Raw genomic sequence first — 17,688 nt, 5'->3', positions numbered from 1 at the left:
TCCCTCTGGTTGGACCAATTTAGATCATAGGTCCATCGCTGAACCTATCTATCTATCACTGTGACTGGAGAAAGTTGATTCCTTGAATGGCTTAGATCAGTCAGGACTCACTTCTGGAGCTGGGAGTGGAGTTAAACTTCTCAAACCACAAAGCTGGGGATTTTCTTTTCTTCTTAAGAATGGGAGAGAGTTGGGGTGCCTAGATGGCTCAGTCAATTGTGTCTGACTTTCGCTCAGGTCATGATCCCACCGTTCCGAGTTTGGGCCCTGAGTCGGGCTCTGTGCTAACAGCTCAGAGCCTGGAGCCTGCTTCCGATTCTGTGTCTTCCTCTCCTTCTGCCCCTTCCCTGCTCATACTCTCTCTCTCTCACAAATAAATAAACATTTAAAAAAAATGGGAGAGAGTAATGGATATTGAGAAGACAATCCACTGGCAAATCCACTCCTTCACTTTCCCCCTTTCTTTCCATACCTACACCTTCAAAAGTTCATGCCTATGTGAATGAACCACACCCATCTCTTCTGCAAAAGGAAACACCCTAAATTGCCTCTTGAGCTCCAAATCTGGGATGTACAGCTGATGTGCCTTCTTCTAGGTAAGTTTTTGGATGTAACTCATCATAGTCTGGTAACTTATGGGTAAATAATATTGTCCACTCTTGTGGAAGAACCTGCAAATAGTCCCTGTTATCCAATCTCTCAGTGCTCCTTTTACTCCCAAGCTTTGACTGGCTCATGACTATACAGCTAGATGCTATCTTTCCCAGCCTTCTTTGCACCTCTGTGTGGCCAAGGGTCCAAATTCTCAACAGTGGAATGTAAGCAAAAGTCACATGTGCAACTTCCCCATTGCACATGTGCAACTTCCCCATTGCATACTAGAAATACATTATTTCCTCTCAGTCTCCCATCCTGACAGCAAGAATGCCATGTGATGGTGAGCCAGTCACGCAGAGAAGCATGACCACCTAAGGACTGTTCTCAAAGAGCATCAGCATCACTCAAGAGATAATTAGAAATGCATATTTGGGGTTCCCACTGAGACCTACAGATTCAGAAACTATGGGACCAAGGCCCAGAAATCCATGATTAAAAAATATTAATAAATAGTTTTATAAAGATATTCTTAACTTAGATGGGGAAGGAAGACAGTGATTTTTAATAATTAGAATTATTTGTGAGATAGGGAAGCAGTCAATATGGGTAGAGACAATACCCTGCTCTCAAAATCATCTTCTTTTTTTTTTTTAAAGTGTATTTATTTATTGAGGTGGGGGAGGGACAGAGGAGAGAGGGAGAGAGAGAGAATCCCAAGTAGGCTCTGCACTGTCATCGCAGAGCCTGATGCAGGGCTCAATTTCACAAACTGTGAGATCAGTGAGATCATGAGTTGACCTGAAATCAAGAGTCGCTTAATCGACTGAGTCACCCAGGCGCCCCCTAAAATAATTTTCTGACATTGTCAAATTCATTCACACTTAGAGCAAGAATTTTGCATTCCAATAAGGAAAGGTAACAGAAAGTTGTTTTAATCTGCTATGATGAAAGAGCTTGTAGCAGAACAAAATTGCTACCAAGAAAAACTTGAAAAGTTAGATAAGATAAAAAAAAAAACCCAAACAAAAAACAAAAAAAATCTGTATGAAAGCATCAGGGAGTTACTAAGGCAGCCAGGGCTCAAGATATCCGTTTTAACGAGCTCTCCAGGTCATTCTGATATACACTTAAGTTTGAGCACACTGCCAGGGATGATTTGTCCCCTTTAATCTCCAACATTTAGCAGTATTTTTGATTGTCACAGAACGGGTAGAGGAGAGGTGGTGTTACTAGCATCCAGGGGGTAGGGGGCAGGAACACAGTGGTTTTGTGTAGGAATACATTTTACAGTGCATTAGACAGCCCCACAGCAAAGATTTATGTGGTCTCAGATGGCAATAGTGCTGAGGTTGAGAAACTCTAAGGATGGTGAATAATGACATAGAAGAACTGTAGGTCCCTGGGTAACTTTGTAGAGCAGGACTATCTACTAGCTCTGGATGCCCTCCTATCTCTACCTCTGCACTGTCCAACATGGTAGCCACTAGCCACATGTGGCTCTTGAGCTCTTGAAATACAGCTAATCTGAATTGGGATGGGCTATAAATAAGTACAAAAAATGAAAAATACCTCAATAATGTCTTATATTGACTACATGTTGAAATAATATTTGGACATATTAGATTAAGTGAAATACATTTTTAAAATTAATTTCACCTGTTTCTTTTTTTTTTCAGTGTGGCTGCTAGAGAATTTTAAATTACAAATGTGACTTGCATTATATTTCTATTGGATGATACTGCTCTAGGCCGCTGTAAGAAAGAGAAATGAACTTCTGTTTTCTTTGAGCCACTGAATTTTAGGTCTTTTTGTTGAGATAGCTAAGCCTGGATTTCTTTCTAATACAACGGATTAAATATAAAATGGTGGAGGATTAAATATAAAATATAAAAACTGCAAGAAAACCTTTTATTTGAAGTAGACAATGAGAAAACACCTAGTGGTTGCTGGTTCATTGCCTACATTACAACCTGCTTTACAGGGACAGTGCCTGCTTAGGCAGTGCAGTCACGTGGTCAGGCAATTTGGGAAACTCTGGCTGTGTTTTCTGGAAGATTCCCCTTTGTCCATTGTCCTTCTTGGCTCATCTAAGATGGATATTGCTGCACATGCCCTTTCTGGGATCTGTACTTCTTCGGAGTCCATTACTTTTTGGTGAAAATTTGGGTTTGTGTGTGGGGGGGGCGGGAATTGCCTTAGGAGCTGAGTAATTATGGGCTATTGTCAGCCAAGCTTGGGTTTCTTGGGTTGAACCGAATTGCTTAAAAAGCTTAGGCTTCCTGTCTATTTGCCTCCCATCAATTCTATAAGCTGGTAATCAAAGCCAGAGTTCTTGTCTAGCCATCTCTGAGTCTGGGAATTCCTGTCTCTTAGCAACAGACTTCTGTACTCTGCCCTGTCAAGATGTTCAGGGATGAGGACTTGGCCAAAATTCAGCCATCCGTGATTGTTTAGGAAGCAGGCTGTGAGGCAACCAGCTGAAGGGCGCCACCCCACAGAGATACCTGGTACTGCATGGTGAGTGGACAGATGGCAGGGATCCTCTCTGTGTTAAGTTTCAGGTCAAGGCATATGGGGAGTCAGTCGTTCAGCAGTGGCAGAAGCAGGGGCAGCAGAAGCTGAGAGGTGGTGGGGTCACTGCAGTGACTGAGCATTTCAATAGGAAACAGTAGTCCCTGCAGCTGAGGAGCAGTGAGGTCAAACAGGCACGAGAACTGTTTATATCCTGAATGTGGCTCCAGCTTCTGAATACCATTCTGGGCTTCATAAAACCTGGCAGTGTGGCCAAGGTGGTGGGGTTTCATGATTGAGAGCAGAGTGACCTATCTAATTAAGAAATCTCTTCTCAAATCCTTTTCTTGAGCTGCACAATACCACCCTAATTGTGCATCCCAGCCATGGATCCCTGCCACGTGTCTGAAATGTGCCCCAATCCTAGTGGGTATTTCTCAGGCACTCTGGATTCCCTCTCTTTGAGATGGACAGAATAAAACTCCTCTCTTAGATTTGTGAGTAGATTTTTCTGGCAGAATAACGAGCCCCTCTTGCCATTAATCTTAATAGGCTTTGGGGCTAACAAAATCCATTTTCCCAAGGTCGAAATTATTCTTAAGTGGACTTTGGGAAACATTTTAACCTTTTTGTCACTCAGGCTAAAGAATTAAAACACATTTCTGGAATTTTTTTCTGGGGTGACTAGAAAGCCAGCGTGAGGCGTGGCTACCTTTGTGTATTTTTCTTTACAGAAACCTTGACATCAGGGGACGTGGGCCCTTCTTAGTTCTGGTTCATGTTTGTATTTCCATGTGAAGTGCACATTCCCAGTAGATATTTCTAGAAAAAAAAAAAAAAAAAGAAGCGGCATAATGATAGACCAGGGAAAGTGAAAAATGTTTTTATGAAGCAAACAGGCCAAAACTTAAAAAAAGGAAGAAGGATTATGACACTGATATACCACCCTGGTTATAGCCCAGGCAGTGGGGTTACCAGCTTTGCAAGAGTCTCAGACTAAATTCTTCTAATGTAAAACAGCGCATGGCAACCAAACTCCCCATTTTCTCCCAGGTAGAGTGACATAGTAGGAGATGTCACTTTGAATACTCCCAAATGAGAAAGAAAGATGACAGATTCAGCTGCTGCATGGTTCAAAGACGCAGGAAATGGATACGATACATGGTGTCGTTTAGATTTAAAATAAGCGCCCTTGAGTGTTCAGTGTTACTTGCAATAAATATATTAGATTTAAACCTCAGTTTGAACCTAACCATAACTGGACTCTTAACTATCTGGTTTAAATGACTGGTAACATGAGGCATTTCATAATTTCTGGTCCATTAGTTGCGATCAGGTCCCAATTAACATTCCAGGACCTGGCTTTAGCCAACCGACATGGAAAATTGGAAATGGGAGCACATATTTGGACAGCCTGCGCCTTAAGTGTGGTGTTTGTCATGTAGTTTGTATTGCATTTTTTCCCCCAGGGTTGGACTGGTGGATGTCATCTATATTTTCTCTCTTTAATATTAACCTGGTTGTACGTATTTCCTGGTCCAAAGATGCTCTCTGCATGTAACACGAGAGAAAACACTTCTCCAGGGTGGTAAGATTCTTATCTATTGATCAGGAAGGGCTAAAAGCTAAATCCACTTCCCTGCTTTCTTTCTATTCCTGAGTGAGAGGTGAAACTACTGCCCCATATTTGCAGACTCATCTAAAAATCCATTCCACACACACTTCGTGCCTCCAACACGAATCCAGCCTGCTTCTGTGGGGCCCACTGTCACTCTCAGGGAAACCTGGCAGGTTTTTCTTAAACTCAAATTCATCAAGAGGCAGTGTGTCTAAATTATTTGATGGAGAAACATCAGAAAAATTATAATACTTCACCCAGAAGGATCTGACAGTTCACCCCAGATGGGCTTTCCTGAAGCAACGGCCATTCAAATGGCCCATGCTAGGCTTGAGAAAAGATAAATATTGCCAGAGTCTGATATCACCTTAGTACCCACAACCTTGCCAGGCTATGGAAGGTGATCTGGATGCAACTGAAAACAGTGTCTTTTTAAAAAGAGTAGCTCCCACTCTTTAGTTTATAGGTTCACTGTGAGTCATGTTCCTGGGGTGAGTGCGTAGCAGGCAGCCATCTGAGAGCTCAGGGTTTTGTATTTATGACAGGCTCGTCCAATGACACTATATTCCTATGTTTCCAACTTCCAGTGAAAACACTCCTTGTTGCAGAATTGACCATGAATTCCCATGTAGCTCTTGAGTTCTTGGATTCCATTTGGCTGAAAAGAGCATGTAGGAGAGATGCAGTTCTTCCATGATTCCATGAGATTTCTACTGGCACCGGGCTAGGCTTTGCCAGTATTTCTGAGGTTGAGGATACATGAGCATTGTGACCTCTGCACTTGACTCCATATTGGATGCCACCATAAATCAATCCACTTCTTTCTATCTCTGGACACTCTGCCTGTTGTAGACTGCACCACCTCTCACCTGGATAGCTACAATCCTCTCACAAGTGGCCTCCCAGAAGCCTTTATTGACCTTCTCCACATCCTTTCTCTGGTCTGCTGACAGATGATCTTCCTAGATTGCAAATTTGACCATCTAACTTCCTTCCATAAAATCCTTCCGTAGCTACTCACTGCCTTCAGGATAAAGCCCCAGACTTTTGAGATGGCCCATAACAACCTGTTTGATGAACCCCTCCTTCCTTTTCCAGCCTCCTCAGGCCCCTCTGTTCAATGACAGTCATTTCCCCTCAGACTGTGACATCATGAGGGCAGACTGGAAATATGTTGTTCATTGATGTGTCCTCATTTGTTGGCATGGTACTGCACACAGCAGGTGTTCAATATTTGCTGAGTACATGAACAAATGAAGGAACGAAAGAATGCCTGCAGGGTCAAAAGCCAGGAGTTATGTAATGACTAAACCAATTGCAGGCCCGGGTTCGTCCATTAACTTATCTGTATGCTAAAAAACAGCTGAAACTTAGAAGGTCAATGACTTTAGCTTTTTAGGGATGAATGCAGGTGGAAGGAGTTGGTATGTCTGACTGGTCATGGAACAATACGTTAAATAGGATTATAGTAACACTGCAAATGAAATGGCCAGTAGTGCTTATTTTTCTTCTGGTCTAAAATGGAACAGGAGTGGGCTGGTGGTTGCCAGGATACATCTCATCTCTGGATGTGGTTTGACAATCTGCAAATACTTTCGGCCTCAGCAGGATGGCTATGTTCTCATGCATGCCTTTGCATGTTTGTGTGGCTTTTGCATTTGTCACTGGAAAGCTTCTCTGTAGATTAATGTGTCTCTCTGGTTCTACTCTAATGCCATTTTGGAAACACTAGAGATGAAGAGCCTTCTTTGGCTGTATGAGATTTCTTCCTTAGAGGAGTCAGGGCAAATTTTCCTGATACCTGACTAGCTATTTACTAGCTCCAATGGGAACAAGAGGTGGAGAGTGTAGGCATAGGGCTGCAGGCATACATTTGCATGCCCAAACAAAACTTTCTGAATGGAACTCATATATACACAGATCTCCAACTTCCATGCCACAAAGAATCTAGATGAATAGTATTAAAAAAGAAGGGGATCTCCCTCCTCCTCCATTTTTCCAGCATCAGTTAGACGCATATCTCACTTTTATCAAAGTAGGTAATTAATACCATTCCATTTAGACAAATCCATCTAGAGACACAATAATTCCCATCTACTTTCAGTATAATATTAGTAATGATCATAAATGATTGTCACTATGTTCTGAATAATGATGACCAGAACATTAATGATATGTTTTGCATGCACATTCCAGAAGTAGATATAGTTCCTTTTTATTTGGCCCTCAATGGATAGGCAATATGAATTACCTATATACTGCTAACTTCTCATCTTACTCACAGGGGATAAATGGGAGAAGAGACCACTAAGCTGTAGCAACAAAAAGAAAAGTATTCATTTCCTTTTCTTTCTCTACTCTCTGATGAGTTACTGCACAGATATGAGCGAACATGTACCAGAAAGTACTAGCTGCCTATCCCTACATCTGTTCTCCCTTCCTCCTCAATAAAAGAACCTGATATTTAGCTAGGCACATTGTCTCCAAGATGAAGGGCTATATTTTCAAGCCTCTTTTTGTAGCTAGGTGTGCTCGTATGATTACTTTCTAGCCAATGAGATATAAGAAAAGTATTGTATGGGACTTCTAGGAACTCTCCTTAGAAGTCAGAGAATGGCCTTTCTTTTCCTTCCTTTCTCCATCCTGCTGACTGGAATTCATATGTCATGGCTGAGCTCTAGCAGACACTTTAAGCCATAAGGACAGTAGAGAGGGCAACTGGAAGAAGCCTGGGTTCTTGGTGTAGATCAGCTCTGGCTCACATATTTCCAGTCTTCTTTTACTGGAGAGAGAAAAATAATCTTGTATAAGCCACTGTGTGTGTGTGTGTGTGTGTGTGTGTGTGTGTGTGTGTGGTGTTGCCAGACCTAAGGCTGTTATACTATGAACAAGGAAAGAATGGGTGGAATTAAGTTCTCATTCTTGGCACCCAGTGTCTGCTGTAGCAAAAACATTTCCTTAGAGCACATTTTTTTGTTCCCTAGGCAATATATGAGTTCTATATGAGGCAGATATTCACTCCTCAGATTGAGGTCAAAACAACAAATGACAAGATTCATTTTGTTGGGCTCTCTGCAAGGGTTCATGGGGATCTGGCTTTCTCTCTCAGCCTGGAGGCACAGTCTTGCCATCATAAAGAGAGCACATGAAGAGAGGGGGTATACTTTGGGAATTTTCCAGTATGACTCCAAGTGGGGTCAGTGTTTTTATTAAAGATGCTACTATTTTGAAGTTTAGTCACAACTAGTGGTATGGTAGATCTGGCTTGTACCAGCTTATGAGAGCATCTTTTCTAACCTCTGTGCTCAGTATATCATACTGACAGCTTGAAAATGGTCTTGGTGGGAGTATATTACATTATGGAAATTGGCAAACACTAAAAATCAGGTGTTGTTTTTTTTTTTTTCCAGAAATCCTGCTCAGCAGACCACTGGCTAACACTGGACTAGTATTCTAAAAAATCTTCCTCTTTCTCACTGAACTATCAGAGAAGAGTCTGGAGCATAATAATTACTTATACAGTTCAGAGCTTTGAGAGCCACAAAATGCTTTCTCTGACATTATATCATATGAGCATTATAACAACCCGTGAAATAGGCAGGGCAAGGGGCCGAGATTGAGAGGCGCATACTGAATGAGGAGTAAAAATTGGGATCAGAAGCCAGTGCTGTTGTGTCTTATTCTTGCTAATTCCACAGGAGCCAACTGCATTTCCCTAAGAACACAGGGAACATAGTATAGTGAAGAAGATTAGGATGATATAGTTCTGATGGAAAAGATGGATCAAGGAAGATAATTTTTTTCATTTCAATGTTATTTTTTCTAAAATAGGCCTACTTGAAAGGTAATACCTAAGGAATCAATGTGAGAGGTTGAAAATAGCATAGCACTTTTTTTTGAGTATTAGTACTAATTACAGTCATTTATTAAGCTCTGGTGGGAACCAGTGTGTTACTGAGGAAACAGCATGAATTCTGGAATCACATGTCTGGCACTAGACCTCTCATTACTGCTGTGTAAATTTAGGCAAATCACTAAACTTCTGCATGCCTGAGTTTTCTCATCTGTAAAGTGGGTACAATAATCACCACTCAGGGTTGTTTTTGGGCTTAAGTGAGATTACCATGTAAAGCCACCACCACAAAGCCTGGCACGTAGTAGATACTCATCCTAAGGGATGCACCCCTTTCCTTTTAGATTCTGAGATGCTAATTATCATAATAAAGTAAATCATGAGCTGTGATTCATACCTATTGTTTTCTTGGAATAGGTCAAAATGTCTCTAACTTCAAACTATTTACATTATACATGTTCTGATGGGACTTCTGGGTTTTCAAAGCCAGAGCTGGCATTACAGGTTAGTGGAAGACAGAGTTCAGAGGAGAATTTTGTGAGAAAAGGCCAGCAGTTTTTAATTTTGCTCTTTGTCTGTAGTACATTCCACACTGGCTTTTGAGACCAAAACCAAATCTGGCAGCAGCAGGCAATCATAGAGTTTTCATGTAATTCAATTATTTATCACAAAAAAATATTCATTTATAAACAATGACTTGTTTTGGAATGATAGCAGCTGTCAGTTTGGAGGCCTTGTTTCTCCCCGCCGGGAGAGGAGTCTGGCTTCCCCTTTGCTAAATCATGCAGGGTCGCTGGGTTTGGAATCTGAGGCTGAATGCACTTTACAATGTGTTTATGTTTTGGTATGTGCATTATTTCATTTTTACTTTGTGGTCATGAAATCCGTGTTGCCAGATGCTGAAAGTGCCTCTGAATAGCCCCCCTGCTTGTGAAGAGGAAATAATCAAGCTCAGAGCTGCAACTGCACCTGAAAACACTTGGATCAGAAGAGGTACAAACGTAACTCTCTACCATGACAGACACACAACGTTCTGGGGCTCCTCTGTGTCATCGTTTGGATTTGCTTCAGCAAAAAGAATCCTGGATCTTTTGCTTTTTGGAAACTCTACTGCCAGAATGATTTGTACATCTGAAAGTTGTGATTATGTCTCTCTAGTGTCTTGGGGAATTCAGTGTTTTCAGTTCAGGAGATCAGACTGCCTGCTAGGAAGGAAGCTCTCAGCATCCTATGAAACCACTTGCTACCTTGCATCACTGTTTCACAACTTCACATCCGTTTCAGTAAGAGCTGAAGGTCCTGGACTTCTCTTAGAGCTCCCCAGGCTCTCTTGAGTGCTTGGAAAGCTGTCGAGTAAATGCAGAAGGGAACGTGCCCAAGAGCTGGAGCTCTTCTACTCCCAGCATCCACTTTCATTGCCTGCTGTGACATTTTCACTCCCGAGTTAGTCTTTAAAGTTCAATCAAGTTCATTCTCCGATTGCCACATACTAACTGGCCAACAAGAAGACCTAGGACAGAGTCTACTGGGGGGTTTACTGAGACTTTAATTGTGGCCCCCCACCCAAAAATATGTTGAGATCCTACCCCATAGTACCTGTGAATGTAACCTTGTTTGGAATTTGAGTCTTTGAAGATATAATCAAGCTAAGATGAGGTGGTTAGGGTGGACCCTAATCCAAGGTGCCTGTTGTCCTTTGTAAGAAGAAGGAAATCTGGACACAGGCACACAGGGAGAATGCCATGTGACAACAGAGGCAGAGCTTGGAGCGATGCAGCTGTAAGAATTACCAAGGATTGATGGCCAACAGGAGAAACTAGGAACAGATGAGGAAAGCTTATCCCTAGCAGGTGTCAGAAGGAGTGTGGCTGACACCTTGATTTCAGACTTTTGTTCTCCAGAACTGGGAGACAATAAATTTCTACTGTTGTATGCCACCCCACTTCAGGTACCAAAGTCTGTATTTGTTTGCTAGGGCTGTTGTAACAAAAGTACCACAGACCGGGTGGCTTAGGTGTTCCCTGTGTGTCTTAAGAATCAGAAAAATCCAGTGGAATTCTGCAAATCACATTCTTCCATCCCTTTATCACAGCCCCCTACTCCTGTTCCTTTTCCCCCAGAATCTTACAATGCTCTTCCCAACTCTTAGCTACTAACACTGATTGTGTCATAGCACCACTCAGATGGAGGGGTTCAGGCTCCTGACTGCCTGTCCCCACCCAAACTTCCTGCCCTGTGTCCAATTTCATCATTCATTGGCCTCCTGCCAATGAATAGCAATCATTTAATAGGATAAATAACTACCCAGTGGGTTGACTTCTCTGAGGTATTCCTTCTGAGGGTTATGCTGATTTAACCCAGACATCTTCTTGAGAATTTCCTTAAGAAGCACAAACGGAGTTTATTGAACACTCTGATGAGGAAGTAGGGAAGATGGAATTAGGAGGAACTTTGCAGTCCTTTAAAGTATAGAAGTGGTGCTGTGTTTTCATTTTCACCCTAGAAAGGAAAAGATAAGGAGGAACAAGCCACCTACTCAAGTTCTCTCTCTTGGTAGTAGTGCTACAACCAGGGCTACTTTTGCCCAGATTTTGTCTCAGGAGAAGGAATTTTCCTGTGCAGTCAAAAGACCATATGTGTTTTCTAGCAAGCAGGACTTTTTAATGGTTTATTTTTTGTTAACAACATAGATCTTCTGGACTGATACTTTCTTCAAGAAGCTTCAAATAGGTTGTACATTAGTGATGGTATTAAGCCAGCTCCTCTCATCCATTTCTTTCCTTTAAGTTGGAGAGCACTGAGCCACCTTCAATCAGTCTGCCAGTATGCAGTGAATGGTCTGTGGGAAACACATGACACAGCAGGGCATGTCATAAGTTTCTACTCCCATTTTTCCTTAAATATAAACTCCCAATCGTTTTTTTCCCCTCCTGACATATTTTTCAACTTAATTTCAAATTGTTAGATTGCAGTAAGCAATCTGGGGCACTTTAGAAGGGGATAGGGGTAGAGTAGGTGGCAGGGAGACAGAGAGAGAAAAAAAGCATCTGGAAATCTGGAAGAATGCGGTGTATTTGAAATCTGATAAGCTGCTGCTGGTGTTACCAGATCTCATGATTTATAACAGCCATGCAACATTTATGGCTTAAGGCATGTGTGCCCCTTACGCAGGCTCAGCATACTAACAGTGCAGGGCAGACCAGGGACACAGCACTTGGGATTTGAGCCTGGCTGAGCCCTGTGCCTCGTGACCGTCTCTGATCAGGAGCAGAACCTTGTATACTAGCCTGCACCAGGTACCATGCGTGCGGACACAGTGGGTTGACTTCAACAGCAGACCCATTTTAAGTAGCTGCCCAATATATAGCTATAGGATATGAAGAAAGCATGACAAATTGGAATTAATACGGAAGAAGAGATTGAGGAACTCCTGAACTCCCCAGAAGGATAGGATACAATGCTATCGGATGAGACCAGGTGCTTTCTCATTAATAATAACTATGTTAGTGACTGTTTATGAAAATATCCTATGCATCTAGCATTGTGGTAAGCACTTGATAATATACACCTCATTTAATCCTTACAACAAGCCTATGAGATATGTTTTGTTATTAGCTCCTTTTTATAGATGAAGGAACTATCTTAGGGCTTAGCGCAATGCCTGCTATACAGTTGGCCTTTAATAAATACACATTGACTATATGATGAGAGGTGAAAATGTGCTTAAGTTCATATAGTTAGTAATTGATGGAGGCCACATTTATATCTTCTCTGTGTGGTATTTTCAATTATACCAACCAATGTACTCGGGACAGAATTTCAGATTAAAATAGCAGAGATGAAAGTAGGATTTGTTCACATGAAAGTCAGGAATCCTGGATAGCAGCATTGAAATACTTCTATTTTTTGACAGAATAAGGGAAGGAGGGTTGGAGATGAGTGAGGTAGTAGAAGAAGGCAGTCAGGACAGGGCTGTGAAAAGGCAGGAATGTTCCCTAGGATACATGTTGCAGAAGACAGACTTGAACTTCTCTGTGGGCCCTTGCATATGCCTGAGGTAAGGGTGGGGGAGATTCTGAACCCTTACAGGGTATGAACATAAGGAATGAATTAGCTGAATAAGGGCAACTCTTGACCAGCCAATGCCAAGGGATCAGTGACAACAATCTTGGTTCCCTTCTTCTTTTGCTTGGAGGAAACTGCTACGTCTACATGTTAATGAAGGCTTCTTCAATTCCAGGTCCTGTTTTAGAATCACAAGGGCAGTCAGGGCAACAGAAGTCTGATTCCAAAGAGGTTATATCACACTGGCCTATCTGAAGATGACCACTTTGGAGCTCAGAAACAGTCTGTGTCATCGTAAGCAAACATGGCCCTCCAAAAAGCAGCTGCTGCTTGAGTCAATGGAAAAAATATCATGAGAAGGAAAATGTGAGCCATGTGCTTGTGCCCCACCCAGTTGCATCCCCATTTAAGGAATGGCCTGCCCTTGGAAATACTAGGAATGAGTTTGCACGCAGAGGCTTGAGTGCTTTGCGACATGGGAATGTAGAGTTGGCCACTTCTCCAGTAAGGGAGCTTAAGTTCAGACAAGCTTTCAGGCCTGGTTGTTACTTCATAATGTAACTGCTGCCCAGTGGGAGGGGAATGAACCCAAAGGACCACAGTACCTTTCAGATGTGGTCCCATAGGTCAAACAAAGCTCTCTGAATTCTCCCTGATCCAAAAAGGCAATAGAATGGAGTTTTGCAATTAATTATTTCCTGTTCATCAGTTACATCAATGTATTATCTAAGCAGATAAAGGGAACTGACCAGAACTTAATATGGAAAATACCCAATATCTCTAGTGGACGTTGTTGATTTCTTACCTAGCATCCATTCTTCTTTTCTTCACAATGACATTCCAGTTTTGTTCATAAGATTTAGGGGGAAATTACTCCATTTCCACTTTCAGAAATGAAAACCATTTCATCTCAGCCATCAAAAGAATTAAATCCATTTGTCAGTGAATGCTTTGGGAATGGGCATATGACCTAGTTTTGGTTTGGGAGAGAGTTGCTGGAGGCTTCAGAGAAAGTTCTTCCCTGTCCTTAAGACAGGAGGCCAGAAGTCAGCTTCTTCTTTCAAGAGATATGAATACGGAATGATATTCTGTACCTCTTGCTGCTACCTACCATCTTATGGCCAGAGGGGAAGTCAGATTCATGATAAAGCTAACAGATGGACGAGGCAAGAAGCTCATAGAGAAATGGAGCCTTGAATGTATCATCAGCAGAACCTCTCCACCTTTGAAGTTCCAGCCAGTACAATTCCTTGATATTTTAGTCAGTTACTGTTACTAGCCAATTTCTGTTACTAGCAGCTTAAATCTTTTCGACTGGTAAATCATGAAACTGGTAATGACATGGGAGACAGATAAGGAAGTGGTGGTTGGTGGTTAAGGTGAAGGATAAGTATGAGAGGGAAGATGTGAGGGTATGTTTGTGAAAGATAAGGCAAAATTCATCTTAAATAGCTGATTGGTACTTTTGGGACTTTTAGTCAACTTTTCCCTGTATTTTTTAAAAATAATGGTTGTAGGTAAAAGGAGCAATGGTAGGTGTCAGAATTTATACTAATTAGTGGATCATGGCCAAGGATTTGTCTAAATCTAAAAGTACAGCCTCTGTATCAAGGGCAGATGGTAGTAAAGGACAGAGGTGATGAGTGTATACCAGAAGAAGAAACAGATGAAATGGCCCTGACTACTTGCCTGGAAAAATTGTATGATCCTCTTCTTCATCTGGGTGCACAGTGTACCCTTGGTCAACAATGTGGATTTACACAGCTATCTAAGGACTGGGAGTTTTTAAATTTTTTTTTTTTATTATTATTTTTGGGACAGAGAGAGACAGAACATGAACAGGCGAGGGTTAGAGAGAGAGGGAGACACAGAATCGGAAACAGGCTCCAGGCTCTGAGCCATCAGCCCAGAGCCCGACGCGGGGCTCGAACTCACGGACCGCGAGATCGTGGGGACTGGGAGTTTTTAAAATGCCACTGCAGAGATCTTTCCTTTATCTCCTTGGAGTAGGTTGTTGTTGTTGTTGCTTGTTTGTTTCTTTGTTGGGAGAGAAAGAAAGATAGAGGTAGAGTGAGAGGGAGAGAGAATCCCAAGCAGGTTCTGGCACTGTCAGCACAGAGCCCGACATGGGGCTTGAGCCCATGAACTATGAGACTGTGACCTGAGCCAAAATCAAGAGTTGGATGCTTAACCAACTGAGCCACCCAAGTGCCTCAAGTAGATATTTTTTATTAGAAGTAGGAATTTGGGAAGCACTGTATTCTCAGTGATCCATATTGATTGCCATGTTTGATCTTTTGGTCTAGGTTGTGACTATAGCATGCATTTGGGAGATCCTGGCTGACAGCTAGAGTAGGTATAGGGATTAAAGGATCCCTAGCCTGTGGCTATGGGATAATACAAAGTTGAATAGTCTTAGTACACAGATTGAACACAGAGCTATGACACTGGCCTCATTAGCACACCAGCTAGGGCCTTCTCTAAAGTGCTTCCTGTTTTTCTAGATCTTAGACATGGTTGTACCCATGGTTCACAGAACCAGTAACTCTTTCTACACTAAACAAGCAACTAGTCAACCAACCACTCATATGAATACATAAACACACATGTACAGCGTCACACACACAGGCAGGGCAGGAGAAAGAGAGGAAAACTGCATCAATATCAGTGCTATTCCTAAGTCTGCTTTACTGTAAGATCATGCTGTCTAGGAATACTGCTTTGGCCACTAAAACTCTTGAATATGCCTTTCTGGCTGTGAGTTTGCTTAACATAAGGTTCAGGGCTACAAAAGAATAGAAAAATGGAATCCCTATGTGTTAACAAGTGACAAAAAGCCATACAATTCTGACCATGCCATGTACTGAGATGTTCAGCGTAGCAATTCCCAATTGTTTTCTGTCACAACATGCATGATGGATGATGTTTACATGCAGGACACATTTCTAGGAGTGTACCCATTGTGTCTCCATGTGTGATTCCAAGGGTCCTCAAGGGAACACAAACACTTTATCCACAACTCAATAAAGCATACTGGCAAATGCAGTGATTTAAAGTGACATGATTATAGAGATAATCTCAAGGATGCTTCTAAGTTTGTTTAAAAGTGAATCATTCACAAACGTCAGTACTTTATTATTAGCAACAGATCACTTGCAACATATCTCACAACTGATTGTGATACACAAGCATGACATTACACCATAGTTGAGAACTGTTACTCTCACACATAATCACGCCTCTTATATTTCCAGAATTAAAACTGTTTTCCTTATTTAACCCCTGTGTTTATTTATTCAGTTAAGAGATAGTGGTGTGCTTGATTTCAAGAAATCCTTCCTTAGGAACTCTAAAGTGTAAGTCCCAATAATCCACATCACTATGCAAAGGTATCTTTTTTTAAGTCTTCTATATGGTACAGGACTTACTCAACAACTATGAGGAAATGGGATAATCAGAGTCTATTAAAAAAGAACACTTAATACAGAAACCTGGCTTGATACATGCAATTGATGACCACCACCTTGACAAGAGAGAAGTAGCAGCATGATGAATAACTAAGATTTCAGCAGACTTTTTTTCTAAAGCAAGTTCTGGGTTTGATAGAGTTTAGATGTCAATGTCCCCCTCTGTCTGCTGAGGGACAGGTAAGGGAAAGCATCCACTGTTTCACATGGCAACTCTTACCTAGGCTGTGGGGCAGCCTTAGGCAGCCCAGGTCTCTTTTGTGGTTTCCTGTTTGGGGGAGGTCCTGGGTGGATTGGCATGATGCCAGTATCCAACATAGCTAAGTGATAGTGATTGTTTCCTTTGTTAGGGCGTGCTGAGAGTGGATCTGCCCTGTGGTCATCTGTGTGCCCTCTCCCCATCTGGGAATAAAGCTGCCTGGAAGGGAGAATGCTGGGAGAACTCCCAGAACTTGAGTTCTTCCTCCTGTTACTGAAAGCTTTTGCTTCTCATTTTTTTGCTCCTGGTTGACAGGTGGATGAAACCCAGCACAGTGGAAGTCATAGGAGGAATTCAGTCCAGTCACATACTCTCCTAGTCAGCCAGTTGGTCTGATTACAGAGAAGTGAAGCCCACCCATAGTCTGAATTAATGCCACAAAACATGTTTAATCACAGCCAGTCAACGCACACACACTCTCACAAACACATGCAAGCTCACTCACACACCATAACAATAACAACTCAATCAAGCCAGCACTGTGAATGAGAGGAGACGTTTTGCCAAGCCCCCAGTGGACTGAAGCATCAGGGGGTTTGGAATTTGAAACGTCTTTCTTCTCACTCCCCCAACTGCACTCCTTCAATCCCAGGGAGTGGAGAGTGTCATCTCTTGGCTAAACAAGACTTCTTGATATTCAGGAGAGAAGGGTTCAACATGGCACTCTAGTGCAGAACCTGTGGGATATGACAGCCCTGACAAAAGGAGAGTTGACGAGTTAAGTGTAAATGAATCAGAAACAGATGGATCAGATTTTTTTGTTAAAACACACATGGATTTTACAATTAAGGCAACAGGGGGGTTGAGGAGGAATGCCTTGGCAAAAATGTCTTGGATTCTGCTGCACCCTACCGAACTGTTTGATGAACCCAAACCACAGCCAGGGTCAACCTTCCATCATTAATGGGTAATATACAGCCCATGACCACACACAGGTCATGAAGTAGAAATGACCTTAATAAATATGTCCATGCATTAGCATGATTTTCAGTGTGTGACAAGAACAAAATGGCTCAGATTATGTCATGTAAATCACATGACATGCATCCTTTAAGCCAGCAGTTGACTTGATGATGGAATGCGGACAGAATGGAGGTGTTCTCTATACCTCCCTCCCTTTCTGGTGCCTGGCACTCTTTGGTGATACTCTTTTCACAGGGTATTAAGAAGTGATGCTTTGAATTCTAATTTGCCCTCCTTTTTGCCATGTCTCTTTACTAATTGAAAACTGACAGCAGAAAATGGCCTCAACCACAAATATCTAGAAGAAAATGGAGACATTTGGACAGGCTGAAATACTTTGAGTTTTATGAGCTCT

The 17,688-nt window shown here is 42.0% G+C and overlaps 1 long non-coding RNA gene across 1 annotated transcript; it reads right to left on the bottom strand.

Moving 5' to 3' along the window:
- Nucleotides 1-11,257: 11,257 nt before the first annotated feature.
- On the bottom strand, nt 11,258-13,809 carry LOC125156628 (uncharacterized). The gene is made up of 2 exons (XR_007148712.1): nt 13,450-13,809; nt 11,258-11,418 (listed from the first exon to the last, which is right to left on the bottom strand). It is a non-coding gene; the product is annotated as an uncharacterized LOC125156628 (long non-coding RNA).
- Nucleotides 13,810-17,688: the final 3,879 nt, after the last annotated feature.

The sequence above is a fragment of the Prionailurus viverrinus genome, chromosome F2 (genome assembly GCF_022837055.1).
Source record: "Prionailurus viverrinus isolate Anna chromosome F2, UM_Priviv_1.0, whole genome shotgun sequence".
Taxonomy (NCBI): Eukaryota; Metazoa; Chordata; class Mammalia; order Carnivora; family Felidae; genus Prionailurus; species Prionailurus viverrinus.
The sequence above is the reverse complement of the archived record's forward strand: the minus strand, read 5'-3'. Positions and strand labels throughout refer to the sequence as shown.